This window comes from Pistacia vera, unplaced genomic scaffold (genome assembly GCF_008641045.1).
Source record: "Pistacia vera cultivar Batoury unplaced genomic scaffold, PisVer_v2 Contig501, whole genome shotgun sequence".
Classification (NCBI taxonomy): domain Eukaryota; kingdom Viridiplantae; phylum Streptophyta; class Magnoliopsida; order Sapindales; family Anacardiaceae; genus Pistacia; species Pistacia vera.
This window is the reverse complement of record NW_022196337.1, coordinates 627,441-642,258: the sequence shown is the minus strand read 5'-3', so window position 1 is coordinate 642,258 and position 14,818 is coordinate 627,441. Positions and strand designations below refer to the sequence as shown.

Genomic DNA, 14,818 nt, shown 5'->3' with positions numbered 1-14,818 from the left:
AAAGTAGCAAGCCACCATCCGGAAGAAAATATTTTTCAATCATGCAATCCTTGTTGGTTCATCAATTATCAAGCTAAGATTTACAGAAATTTTAATTGACAGAGCTCTACACTTTTTTTTGTCCTGCTTGTTGGAAAAATTGCTCATTTAGCAAATCACATGGGGGTAGAAGTGATAATAGAAAAAGGTTTAAGGATTTATATGTAATAGGCCAAAATGTTAGTTTGTCCCACATTGCTTGGGAATGAAAAGTGGGAAACTTTCGGGGCCTATATATAAGGACCTAAATCATTGTTATTTGTATCCCAAGTTGTAATTCCATTATACTTCTTTTGTTTAAGGTTCTTTCTTTAAGGACCCTTTAGTTTGTAAGTTTTGTTGTATCTCCCATTTGTTTTGGGTATTTGTTGTATTGCCCAAAAGTTTGTAATATTGTTTGGAGATAGCGGAGTTTTCTTTTGCAGCGCCCGAGGACGTAGGTTTCAATATCGAACCTCGTTAATTCTTGGTATTCTTTATTTTTGCATTTAATTTTGGCTATTTATTTATGCTTTACTACTTGTTGTTATTATATTCAATAGCCAACGTTAGAGTTTATGTTTCCGTTGCATAACACTGCTCCCCAGAATAAAGAACAAGTAAAAGACCAAAAATATAAATTGAAAGGTAGCAACAGAAAAGAATTTCAAAACAAAGAACCATTAACTGATTAGCCTGAGCAGTCTTAAGAATAGGTAAGCTCAGGGGAAAAAGAAAGAGTTACCTCAAAGCAAGCTCCAAACCGGAAGAAAAATAGATAGATAAAGACATGCCTGGGTAGAATAGAAATCCCATTAAGACCTGGATCATGAGTTTTAGGCCAATTGATATTCAGATTGGATTTACAACACTATTTCACTTCTGCTCCAAGTTTCACATTTTTAATGCTAATCTGGAAAGTGACTTAGTAGTCCACGAAAATCTACAAACTAAACCTGAGTAACTTCTTATTTCAAAAGTTTCTGACTTTACTATCCCAACCCTGCTCTCAGACAGCAAACAGGAGCCCCCAAGGCTAACAATTTTTTTTTGTTTGCATAAAACCACCCTCCAATCCTAGTGAGACATGTAATTAGGTCTTTGTCTCCAGATTTCTTCAAGTGTGTAACTACTTTATCAACATATGGAGCTTGCAGCCGAATTCTTCTTTCCAGCATAAATCTTGCAAGCTTTGAAGCTTCCAACGAATGGCTTTCTTGACAAAGCCCATCTAAGAGGATAGAATGGATGTTAGAGTCAATTGAAGATAAGCATCCAAGCTTCTCAATTTCCTCGTATAAGTAGAAACCATCCACCACTCATCCCTCTAAACAAAGTTCTTTAATCATAACACTACATGCCAAACCATTAGGTTTCATGCCACTAGCTAACATCTTCCTAAAGAGCTTATCAGCTTCCTTGAGTCTTTTAATCCTAACCAATGCAATCACTAGAGAATTGTAGTAATCTCCATGCAAAACACTACCCCCTGCAACAACTTTATCAATTAACTTATATGCTTCCTCTATACCGTCAAGGCAAAGGCCTTTAATCAAAGTACTGACTGTGACACGATTAGCAGCACAACCATAAGCTTGTATTCTATCCAAAACCCCCAAACCCTCCATTACCCTACCCTTTTTGCAAAAAATCTGAATGACAGATGAGTAAGTGACAACATTAGAACTACAATCCCCAGCTTCTTTCTCCATTTCCCCTGACAATTCCAATGCCATCTTCATACTCCCCAACTTACAAATTCCATTAAGAAGAGTTGAATATGCAACTGCATTGGGAGCACAACCATGTCCTCTCATGGCCTTAAGCAACGCACAAGCATCCTCTAACCTACCTACATTGCAAAACCCTATAATCATTGACACATTTGTGATCATATCGGGGTAAAGATCAATCAAACCCATCTCTTTCATCAATTTATGAGCCATAACCATATCACCCTTTTCACAAAATAACCTAATAACTATATTATACATGATAGTATCAGCTCTTAAATTGAATTCAGGCATTTTCTCAATACCCACAAAGTCTCGTTAGCAAGGCTAGCTTTTTTACATAAATTTAAAAGCACTTTCATTGTCTTAACACTAACAACACACTCTTCTTTCTTATAAGCTTCAATAACATCAATAACAATTCTAGAGTTTTGCTTAATTTTAAACATTTTACAAGCTTTTTCATACATGAACATACTGTGGAAGGTTACAAAAGTTTTTTTTGGGTAAGTGGGTTACAAAAGTTCAGACAAATCACAATCATGATTTGGATCCATCAATGTGTAGGCTCATGGCAGGGCACAGGAATTTGAATCCTGAAGTGAGGAGAAATCTAGAGGCTAATGATATTATTGAGATCAGGCCTTGTAAAAGCATTAGGTTGCTTGAAGTCCAATCTGGTGGGCCAGAGAATCCAACATGTTTGTCAAAGGATTGTCGCAATTTCATTGAAAAAAAAAAAAAAAAGAGGCGAGACTCGCAGAAGGTGATGTTTAGTCAATCCACCAATTATTCTTGTCGATGCGGCAAAGGAATAAAGATTTTTTTCACTTGATTGATGTTGACAATGATTCTAGGTTGTACAATGTCATTTGGTTTCATCCTTGTTCCAAAGCTACTTATGAGGAGTTCAATGATGTTGTTAGCTTCGACATAACATACTTAGTGAACCAATACAAAATGCCATTCGCGACATTTATGGGCATCAACTGTCAGGAATTGATATGAAGAGGCAAAGAGTAGCAGTTCAGGATGTTGATACAGCCAAAGTATGCCGAGAGAAGAGAAAAGAGGAAAAGATTTCTGTATTTCTTATTATGTATTAATCTGTACAGTGCTAATTTATACACCTTTTGTAATTGTAAAAATGGAAAACAATGAATACAATTAAATGTAATTATTCAGTCAATCACATAAATTATGGATTGATTGAATGAGAGAATTGCTCCTTGATCACAACCAGCATGAATCAAGGAATTTGTGCATTCCATATTTTGTTACTCCCCCTCAAGCTTGTGGTTTGTAAATGTCAAAAACTCCAAGCTTGCTAAGTAAATATGAATGTTGTCTGCTGCATAATGGCTTTGTGAAAATGTCTGCTGGTTGTTCTAAAGTACAAATGTACAAAGTCTTGATTACCCCTTCTTGTATCTTGTTTCTGACAAAGTGGCAATCAATCTCTATCTGTTTTGTTCTTTCATGGAATATTGGATTTGCTGCGATGTCATTTGCAGCTTTGTTATCACAGTATAAAAGGACAGGCTTTCTTACTTGTACCTTTAGATCTTCCAATAACCCCAAAATCCAGATGATCTCACATGTTGTTTTGGCCATGGCTCTGTATTCGGCTTCTGCTGAAGATATAGATATTGTTAATTGTTTCTTGGTCTTCCAAGAAATAAGAGCTCCCCCTAACTTGATGCAGAACCCTGTAAGTGACTTTCTTGTCATTGGACATATGGCCTAGTCTGAGTCACAATGAGCTGTGACAACTAATTCTTTATTTCGGGGAAGGAGGAGTCCTAATCCAGGACATCCTTTCAAGTACTTTAGAACGTTTATTGCTGCATCCATGTGAGATTGTTTGGTTCCATGCATGAACTGGCTAAGAATGTGGACTGCATAACTAATATCTGGACGAGTCATGGTGAGATAGATCAATCGCCCAACAAGTCTTTGATACTTTGTAGGATCTTCTAGTGGTGGATCATTTTCGGAAGATGATATCCCACTGTCATATTCTTGAGTAGTCAGCTTTGTATTCTGTTCTACTGGAATGATACTTGGCTTGCATCCTGATAGTCCTGAATCAGAAATAAGTTCCAAGACATATTTTCGTTGGCTAAGGGATATTCCTGCTGGGGATCTTGCAATTTCAATGCCTAGGAAATACTTTGGCTCTCCTAAATCCTTTATTCGGAATTGTCTGTTAAGATGCTCATTTAAGGATTTGATACATGTTTCATCATTCCCTGTAATAAGAATGTCATCGACATATATGATGAGAGCAATAAAAGTTTTACCTTTGTTCCAAGTGAATAATGCATAGTCATGTTTGGACTGAACAAATCCTATGCCAGTGAGAGCTTTACTGAATTTCTCATTCCATTGTCGGGATGCTTGTTTTAGCCCATATAGGGATTTCTGCAGACGACATACTGTGTTCTCCCTCTGTCTGCGTAATCCCGGCGGAAGAAACATGTATATTTCTTCATGAAGATCCCCATGAAGAAAGGCATTATGAACGTCCATTTGATGGAGAGGCCAGTCACGGACAGAAACAACTGTAAGAAAAGTACGAACGGTGACATGTTTGGCTACTGGGGAAAAAGTGTCCTGATAATCAAAACCTTCCCACTGAGTGTATCCCTTGGCCACTAAGCGAGCTTTGTACCGTTCTATGGAGCCATCAGCACGATACTTGATTTTGTAGACCCATTTACAGCCAATAGGTTTTCTATGGGAGGGGTGAGGCATGAGATCCTAAGTATGATTCTGAGAGAGAGCAGTAAGCTCAGCAGCCATGGCTTGACGCCGGTGAGAGTGTTGAATAGCCTCTGAGTAACTAGTGGGTTCTCTTTCTGCGGAGATGTTACTGATGCAAGCTCTATATATAGGAGAGAGATGATCATAAGTCACATAGTTTGAGGTGGGATACAGTGGAGTTGAAGGATCTGAAATGGTGGGACACTCATAATCGGCGGCCCAAATTGGTGGTTTGGGCTAACGAGTGCTGCGGCGGACAGGATCAGTAGGAGCTTGAAGAGGAGAGCTGGGTGGAGGAATAAGGAGTTGATCTGGTGGGTCTGCTGTAGTGTTATCAGTGTTGGTTGTGTCAGGGTCAATAGTAGGAGTATTAGGCTGAAAAACTGGTGGATTAGGAACCATAGTGAACAGAGGATCTTGAAGGGTATCATTGTCAGGGAACACTGGAGGTGATGGTGATGATGATGGAACAGTGTCTTTTGTGGCAAATGGAAAAATATCTTCATGAAATACAACATCTCGAGAGATCAAAAACTTGTTGGTAACTGGACCATATAGCCTGTATCCTTTCTGAAGCATAGGATATCCCATAAAAACACAACGGGTAGCCAGAGTACCAAACTTATCATGTGATCCAAGAGTGGCAGCATAACAAAGACAACCAAATACTCGAAGATGATCAAGAGATGGTTGCTTCTGAAATAATACCTCATAAGGGGTCTTCCCATGAAGGACTCTACTGGGCATGCGGTTGATCAGGTAGGTAGCAGTGATCACACATTCTCCCCAAAAATAGATAGGTAGGTGGGCTTGGTGTTTGAGGGCACGGGCGACTTCTAGGAGATGATGGTGTTTTCATTCGACAACCCCATTTTGTTGGGGTGTATAGGTGCAAGAGCTTTCATGCAGTATCCCGAGTGATGAAAAAAGGGATGAATAATTATGATTATAGAATTCTCTAGCATTGTCTGCTCTAATCCTTTGGACAGAGGTATGAAATTGTGTGTTGACCATGGCTAGAAAATATGTGATGTGGGTAAGTGTTTGAGCTTTGGATTGCATGAGAAAAGTCCATGTACCCCAGGAAAAGTCATCAACAATGGTGAGAAAAAAACGGGAGCCATCATGATTTGGAGTGTGATAAGGTCCCCAAATATCAAGATGGATTAGGGCAAAAGGTTGTGTCGTAGTGGAAGTGCTATGTGGAAAAGTAATTCGGGCTTGTTTAGCTAACGGACAGATGAGACAGTGAGGTTGGGGAATAGTAGCGTTGTGACCTAACCTTTGATGGAGAATAAAAGAGTTTTTATTAATTGTTGCATTACAATTGGTAATTTTATTGGGTGTGATACATGGATGAAAAATTCTAGAAGACTTTGCTGGTGCCCAATAGTATAGACCTCTATGAACCTTACCCAAGCCTATCAGTTTCCTAGTCGAAGGGTCCTGAAATTTACATGCGTTAGGACAGAATTTTACAGTGCAAGTATTGTATTCACATAGTTTTGATACTGATATGAGGTTAAAATGAAAGGTAGGGACACATAGAGCATTTTTAAGGAATAAATTTTTGGATAATTGGACAGTGCCTATGTGAGTGGCCGAGATTATGTTTCCGTTCAGCATGCGAACAGATGTGGATGAGGTAGTGCAAACAGAGTGGAAAAATTTTGGATTACAAATGATGTGATCACTAGCCCCTAAATCAATAATCCACATGTCAGTAGTAACTAAATTGAAACAGTAGGAAGTACCTGCATAAGACGCTGTAGGTGCGGTGGGACCATTATTCAAAAGCTGAAGCAATTGATTATATTGATCCGAAGTGAGAACGGGTGCTTGCGGATTGCTGGAAGAAACTGAATCAACCTGAAAAGAAGAAAAATTGTTATTTTTGTCTTTAGGGCGTCCATGTAATTTCTAGCAATGGTCTCGATCATGATTGGTCCGTTTGCAATAGTCACAATATAATCGCCCCCGATTAGAGCGTGAATTGTCAGACCCATTGGACCCGTTTCTGGATCCGTTTGACCAAGGCTTGGGCCAGTTGACCAGTTGGTTGGCCTGTTTGACTCTGATTGTGACATGGCTCGATTTGAGCCGTTAGATGCGTTTAAAAACGCAACCAGCTTCTGACCGTCAGATGTAGAGATGAAATCTGGGCCTTTCATCTCTACATATAAATTCATGCCTTTTTCCTTTGCAGGTTGCCCTAGCCGCGAGCGCGCATCGTCGTTTTCCTTAGGCCTTGCAAAAACCAGAGAGTTAGTGGATGGCTGATCGGAGTTCAATTGGCATTGGCTCTCATCCTGTACCACCAGTTGAAAACTCCGACGAAGGGAAGGTGGTGGAGAAGTGGCCAGAACTTGGGTGCGAAAAGCATAAAAGCTTTCGTTCAACCCGAGCAAAAAATGTGATAGACGATCGCGATCGCGGATTCGTTGGTACTGGTGGAGGGTTTCCAACGGCCCTTCAAGAGATTCCTCAGCAGCGTCCAACTCGTTCCAAACGACAGAGAGTCGATTGAAATAGGTGGTCACTGAAGCGTTTCCTTGTTTGAGTTCGATCAATCGCTGCCGGAGGGTGTACGTTTTAGCGAGATCGAGTTTCCCATACATTTCTTTGATGTATGCCCATATATCGACGACCATCTCTGTTGGTGGGAGTCCGACCGAGACGTCTATAGAGATGCAATTACTGATCCATGAGCGGACCAGTGTGTTGCAGCGGTTCCAGTGGCATTGGAGATGTGGCTGTGGTGGTGGTTGGAAGCTTTGTCCAGGAAAAGCTCTTTGTCTTTTGCGATGAGAGCTCGCTGGAAATCGCGAGCCTATGATGCATAGTTGTCTGAACCCATAAGGGTTTGTTTGATGAGGACCAATTCTGGTCCATTGGAAACTGGCAAAAACAGAACGTCACCTGGTTCAGGGCGACCGTTGCTGTTGGCTGGGATGAAGCGAAATGGATACGGGTAGGGATTTGGATCCGTACCCGTTTGTGAACCAGATTCTGGGATGTGACCCGGTATTCCAAGAGGAGTTGGGTCGGTGCGGGTAAAAGAATCCGGGTCATAACCCATCATTCCATATGGGTAATGGGCTGGGTCAGGCCTGGTTTGTGTGTTTGGGCCGATTGGGATTGAACTGGTTTGGGTTGGGTCTAGGCCGGTGGAAATGGGATTTGCATTTGTTTGGTTTGCTGCAGTTGATTGAGTTTGAGTTGGGTTTGGATTATCTGCCATTTACAAAAAATTAAAACACTAAAACGAGTTTTCTGTTTGATTGCAGGAACAGAAAGGAAAGGCTTGTTTGTGCGGAAGCGTGAAGATTATGGCTCTGATACCATGTCAGGAATTGATATGAAGAGGCAAAGAGTAGCAGTTCAGAATGTTGATACTGCCAAAGTATGCCAAGAGAAGAGAAAAGAGGAAAAGATTTCTGTATTTCTTATTATGTATTAATCTGTATAGTGCTAATTTATACACCTTTTGTAATTGTAAAAATGGAAAACAATGAATACAATTAAATGTAATTATTCAATCAATCACATAAATTATGGATTGATTGAATGAGAGAATTGCTCTTTGATCACAACCAGCATGAATCAAGGAATTTGTGCATTCCATATTTTGTCATCAACCACTATGGATAATCCATTCTATTAGGTTGTGCCTTGATTTCACATGAGGATATTGATACTTTTAAATGGTTGTTCACTTGTTGGCTGTTAGCAATGAGAGATGTTCATCCAAAAGCCATAATGACTTATTAATGTGAAAGGATCAAGAAAGCGATCTCAGAAGTCATGCCAAATACTGTTCATAGATTTTGCTTATGACATATTCTATGTAAAGTCCTAAAGAAGTTTAAGAGTGTTGCAGACTATGGTACTGTAGTTCATGAGTTTAAAGCTGTCACATATGACAGCTTAACTGTTAAGAGGTTCGAGAGCAATTGGAATGGATTCGTAGAGAGGCATGGGCTGTAGGAAAATGAATGGTTGTCGAAGCTTTTCAAGGAGAGGGCAAATTGGGTGCTAATCTATTTAAACAACATATTCTGGGCTAGAGCTATCAACTCAAAGGAGTAAGGGCATGCATGCATATTCTGATGGATACGTGAATTCGATGAGCATGCTTAAACAATTTCTGGATCAATATGAGATTACTATGCGCGATAAGATGGAGAAGGAATTTTATGCTGATTTTAGAAGAAACGATATAGTGATTAAGTGCATTTCTGAATTTAAATGGGAGAGGCAGTTTTAACGAGCATTGACAAACGAAATGTTCAAGGTTGTTTAGGATGAAATAAGGAGCATTTGTACTGCGATATAACTCCTCATATCGATGAGGAAGTGTAGGAAGATGGTGTTGAGAAGTTCAAGGTGACAGAGAGATGTATAGTGAATGACCAGTATCACAAGGAGTTCACTTATGAAGTCGAGTCTATAAAAGATGGACAATTGTTATGGTGTGATTATAAGTTCATGCAGAAATTTTTTTTCTTTCTTTTTTAGAAGTATTACGTGTGATAATCCTTGTTTTACTTTCTTTCAAAATTTTCAGAGTCTTTTACGTGTGATATAGGTCTGAATTATGAATTTAGGGTACATATTTTATAGTCTAACATTAATGAAATGTTATTGACATGAGTAATATACTGTAGTTACTTTAGTATATGGTAAATGTTACTAAAATTACGTGTGATATAGGTTGGAACCTGAATATTCTATAATTTACTGAAATTACATATTATAAATCAAGCTTTTGAAAATTTGGTTTCATGGTAGTTATTGGAAACAGGAAATGAATTCAGTTTACAGTCCTGGTGCAATATTGGTTTCATTGTGTTTGGTTTCATTTAGACAAGCAAAATTTTAATGTTTGATTTTTCTTTCCTTATCAAATTTTAATGTAATTGCAGGAAATTTGAATCAAAGGGAATCCTTTATTGCCATATTTTTAAGATATTGTTTGTAAAAGACATTACCATGATCAATGAGCGTTATCTGATAAGGAGGTGGAGGAAAGACTTTATCAATGACACAACTATATCATTTTCATAGGAGAGTATCCGGACATGACAGAAGAGTATGAAACGTATAAAAGGATGGATAAGAAATTTCAAAAAGCATATTATTGTTTCCTTGACAACAAGAACAAATTGGAGTACCTGGACAAGAGGTTGGAAGACTTGAAGGCAAAATTGTTGAATTGGCATGAAGAGATGAATGTGCAAGAAAAGAACTCAGATGATGTTATTGTGAGGCAACTAGATGATGACAATAGGAGAAGAAATGGAAGAAATACAATTGTCTTTGATCCATTTGTGATGCGGAGTTATGGACGTCCATGGAGTAATTGATACAGATCACGATGCAAACTCCGCCAAAATAATGTAGCCAAGAGTCAACAAGCATGTCGAGGCGGAGAAGGTCAGAGTAGAGCAAGAGGTTGGAGAGGGAGATGACGAGGTTGACCAACCAACAACACCAATTCAATTGTTCCAAGTCAAGTACAATCATTGTATGATATTGTTTATTGTCATTGACACCACATTTTAACTTGATTTAGATTTTAAAAACATTTTGGTTTGCTCTTTAGGTGGAATACCATAGTGCAGGTAACAAGCATGCGACTGTTAATGAAAATGTACGTTATTTTGATCTGAACATAAGTCAAGACATTTATATGTCAAATATTAACAAGGATTTTAAGAGTGGTGAAATGAGTGAAAGAATAAGAAATGTAGACAATGATATTAATCAGACAATGAATATCATTCAAGGGTTATCCAATATTGATATAAGAAATTGGATAAGCTTATAGTAGTGACAAAGGTTTTAGGATGAAATTTTTTGTTTGAATGATCTAGGTGAAATTATTTGAAGTTCCTGATTGTTATGAGTTTTGGGTATTATTTGGTTATTGTTAAGTGGCTTAGTAATTTTTTTATTTACTATTATTTTAAAAAAAACACTATTGTTTGTTACTAATTTGGTTATTGTTTGTCACTAATTTGGTTGATGTTGTTATGATTCAGGGTTTAGTCACTTAACAGTAACGTTTTAATATAATTAAATGTTTGCAGATTGCATGGCTTCCAATAGAAAAAAAAAGGGGGATAACTTTAATTCAACATACTCTTTTTCATTTTAATTAAAAAAAAAGTCTTCCTTAAACCATGCAATATTGCAATGATTAGGAAACCGTCATGGACCAGTCAGTTTAACCGGTTAGATCAAGACCCGAGCCCTCCACTGGTCCGATTCAATATAAAACCCAGCTTTTGTGGTAAACCCGCTTTAGCCCAGCTTTGGACTGGTGAAACAATAATAACCCACCGGTTTGGACCCCAAACTGGGTCACTTATATAAAAAACCGGTTTTTTGAACCCTAAACCCAAAATTCACTCTCCATTCGCTCAAATATTCACTCTCTTCTCTGCAACCTTCACTCTTCTCATACAAATTGATCGAAACTTCTCTGGTTCTTCTCTCTTCTTGCACAAATCAATCGAATCACAAATCGATTGAAGAAACCACTCAATCGCACAAATCTTCTGTAGCCTTCGATCTCTCCGGACTCCACTATCGAAGGTTTCTTCCCCTCTCTTTTTGCGAACTTGTGATTAAATTAGTTTTCATATATAATGTCGATTTTTTGATGAGGTGATTTGGTTTGTTTTGGAGTGTTGGCTGATGGCGCTGAAGCTTGCGTTTTTTTTTTCTCCTACTGTTGTTTGGTTTTTGTTGGTTGCTTTGGATTTTTATGTTTCTGCTGCTTGCGGTTGGTGCTACTAGGCCCCTTCTCTTGCTGGTTGGTTTTTGACTGTTTCGTTTTTATTGTTTGTGTTTTTGGATTTGGTGCTGGCCCCTTCTCTTGCTGGTTGGGTTAGAGGTTCTTGGGTTGGGTTGGGCTTTTTTGTTTTTTTTTTTGTTTTTTTTCCTTTTGGTTTTGTATAGGCAGCCTTGCCTTTTCCTTTTGTTGCCATATTTTCAATTATGTCTCTTTCAGAAGTAAGATCTTTTGTTAATGTAGAAAATATTAAACTTTTTCATTATTTGGAGATTAAATTCATCACTTATCATGACCAACAACTTGGGATTTATACCATGAATAAGCAAGGAAATTATGAGCTAAAATGATATTGTTCTACTGGTTGCAGTCAGATCTCAATCCTGATCACATACATATAATAATAAACACATAACATAGGATTCTTTCAAACTAAGAAAACCCGACTAGTATGAGAATTGTTTATAGAAAAGATAAAGTCTAATTAAATAATTGATTTATTTACTATTTTTTTGTTTGTGCTCAAGGATTGGATGGTGTTAATGGAGCTGGGTTTAGATTAGCGGGTCGGACCCAGCTGCAATATGATTAAGCAGCTTAGGGAGAATTGCATGTCAACATCATACATAGTTGATGAAATGATAGTGTCCATTCATTTTTCTTACTTGCTTTCTTTAGTCTTTTTCTTTACTTCTATAGCATTTCAACTGTTTGTGTTGCTTCCAGTTTCTTGATTACATAAATTAATCAAAAATTCTCAAATAAAAATAATGGATTTGGGTGGGTAACCACTAAACTAAGTATTCATTCATTATTATAAAAACATATTTTTTTTTTTTTTTTTTTTTTTAAGGAATCCACCTAACCACTCTCCATTAGTCATTCAAAAGACCCCCACGCAAGTATGCACAAGCATTAATTGAAATTGATATCATGTTATCTTAACCTTCTAGTCCAAGAATGACATTGATTTTATTTATTGTTTTTGTTGGTTGCCAGGGAAGAGATAAAGACCAAGAATGTTATCATCTGGGTCTACGCATCATTCTACGTCCATGGGTGCTTTCTCACAATCTGTTCGAGGAAAGAATGATGTTGCATGGGCACATGTTGATAGCCTTGATGGAAATGGAAGAAGGATATTAACATGTTTATATTGTGGCAAGACAATTAGAGGTGGAGGTATTTATCGAATGAAACTACATCTCGTGGGAATAAAGGGGGATGTTGGAAAGTGCTCAAAAGTTCCCTATGATGTTGCATTCCAAATGCGAGAGGCAATAAAAGAAACTGGGGAAAAAATAAAGAAAAAGTTGAGTTTCGCATGCAAATCCTTATGGTGCTGTTGTATATGGGTTTGAGGGTGACATGAATGGTGAAACTTGTCAAGAGGTCCCTCTATCAGAAATGACCATTAATGAAGGTGATTCGGGATATAAAAAACAATGTACAAACACTAAGAGAAATAGACCGATTGGGATTGGTGATTATTTTGCTCCACAGACTACTGTTGGGTCTCAGCCCTCAATTAGGATTGTTTTGGTGAGAAAAGAAGCTAAATGGAGAACAGACATGGCTTTTGCAGGTTCTTTTATGATTCTTGCATCCCAATGAATGCTGTGAATTCAGTTTATCTCCATCCTTGATGCTATTGAGAGGAAAGCAAGTATGTTTAACGTGAGCAAGTCAAAGTTAGTGGATGATAGTGGGATATTTCGAGACCGTGAGGAAAGCTTTTCTCGTGAACTTGCCCTTCAAACCTCCAAAACCACATGACCTGATACGTAATAGTTATTAATTTCTCAGTTTTAAACTTCTAATTTTAAGTCCGATTTCTGAGTTATGACTTATGAGATTAATACGTTTATTTCTTATGCCTAATTTGCAATTAGGTGAATGATGGAGGACATATGGGTATAGTATTCCTATTTTTCAGAAGTTTTCAATTCAAATTCTAAGCCAAACTTCAACCTCTTCAGGGTGTGAGCGAATTTGGAGTGTTTTTGAACACATACATTCAAAGAAGCAAAATAGATTGGAGCATCGATGGTTAAATGATCTTGTTTTTGTTGATTACAAATTGCATTTGAAAAATAGGTACAATCTTTGGCAATTATGGATTACTCAAGTATTATCTCATATTTTCATTGATAATTTTATATGTCATACTTTTAATATTTAATTTAACTATGGTCTTTCAGGAGGTTTTACAAGAAATTAAAATGAGTGTTGATCATATTGATTATGAAAATATAGATAAAACTAAATTTTGGATGGTTGACGATGAAGAGGAGAATGGTGATCTTAATTATTAAGAATTGGAACAAACACTTTATGGAGAAAGATTTATTCTTGTCGGTGTCGGTGATCATTATGAATATAATTCAAACTTAGGAAATGCTTCACAAGGTAGTTATTTTAAATTAAATTAATTTAAAATTAGAAGTTTTAACTTTTAACTTATGACTTTCATTTGTTGTTGAAATTTTTGTAGATGGTGATGATGATGATGATATTAATGCAGAGCAAAATCAATAAATGATGGAATTGAATATCTTTTTGTTTATGTATTTGATATAGATCATAATTGTAATGGAAGTCTTTTTGATGGATTTGATATTCATATTTTGTTGAATGTTTATGTATTTGATGTAATCAGTAGTAAACTTTGGTTATATGATTCTAATGGAATTTTTTTTTTTTAATTTTGAATTTTTTTAATTTTTTTTGTCATGATGACATCACTGATCCAATCGACCAGTTGGACCTTTTGAATTGCGACCCGACTCCCTGGCTGGATTAGCAGACGGGTCGGGTTCCTAAACATTGCAATATTGTTTGTTGGAAACATGTCTGCATGCTCTCTATTCTTCAATGATGTTTTCTCTTGATTATGTTATCTTTGGAAGTATATTTTGTTTTGTATTGTAATTATTTGAAGGATAGATTTTCAAGCAATACATTGTAAATTGCCGTCGCCACCCCTGCCACCACCATTGCCACCAAATCATTGTCGCCATCCAACCATTGCTACCGCCGTCACATAGTCACTATTTCCATTCAACCACATTAATAAAATTTTAGGAAAATCATGTTTTCCAATGGATTTTCCTAAACTCCAACCAACACCACACAACAAAAATCTTATAACACCTTTTGGGTATAATGATAGTAGTATCAATACACCCCTTATCAATTGTCAAAACACATCTGTAATAGTTGCATCTACCAAATCTTATCACCAGAAGATTAAACTTTACAAATAAATCATTCTTACTGTAGCATCAGAAATTAAAAACATTTTGGTTGTCCCATTAAGAAACGAAAAAAAAATAATAATAATTTATGCAAGCTCATTATAAACATAAAAATTAAACAATACATTGATTTCTATTTCATTATCATTATAAACAAACGAAAACAAATTAAAATGAAATATAAAATCAAAGTAAATGAAGATAAGGTATACAAGACCTGGTTGAAGCAAAAATAAAATAAAAAA

The 14,818-nt window shown here is 37.0% G+C and overlaps 1 long non-coding RNA gene and 1 pseudogene across 2 annotated transcripts; one reads left to right on the top strand and one right to left on the bottom strand.

Moving 5' to 3' along the window:
• Positions 1 to 1,010: 1,010 nt before the first annotated feature.
• LOC116105618 lies at positions 1,011 to 3,482 on the bottom strand (annotated as a pseudogene).
• A 7,418-nt stretch (positions 3,483 to 10,900) lies between these two features.
• On the top strand, positions 10,901 to 14,021 carry LOC116105640. Of its 2 annotated transcripts, XR_004124100.1 has the most exons (4): positions 10,901 to 11,117; positions 12,316 to 13,413; positions 13,518 to 13,725; positions 13,811 to 14,021. It is a non-coding gene; the product is annotated as an uncharacterized LOC116105640 (long non-coding RNA). The 2 variants fall into 2 exon arrangements; XR_004124101.1 differs by lacking the exon at positions 13,518 to 13,725.
• Positions 14,022 to 14,818: the final 797 nt, after the last annotated feature.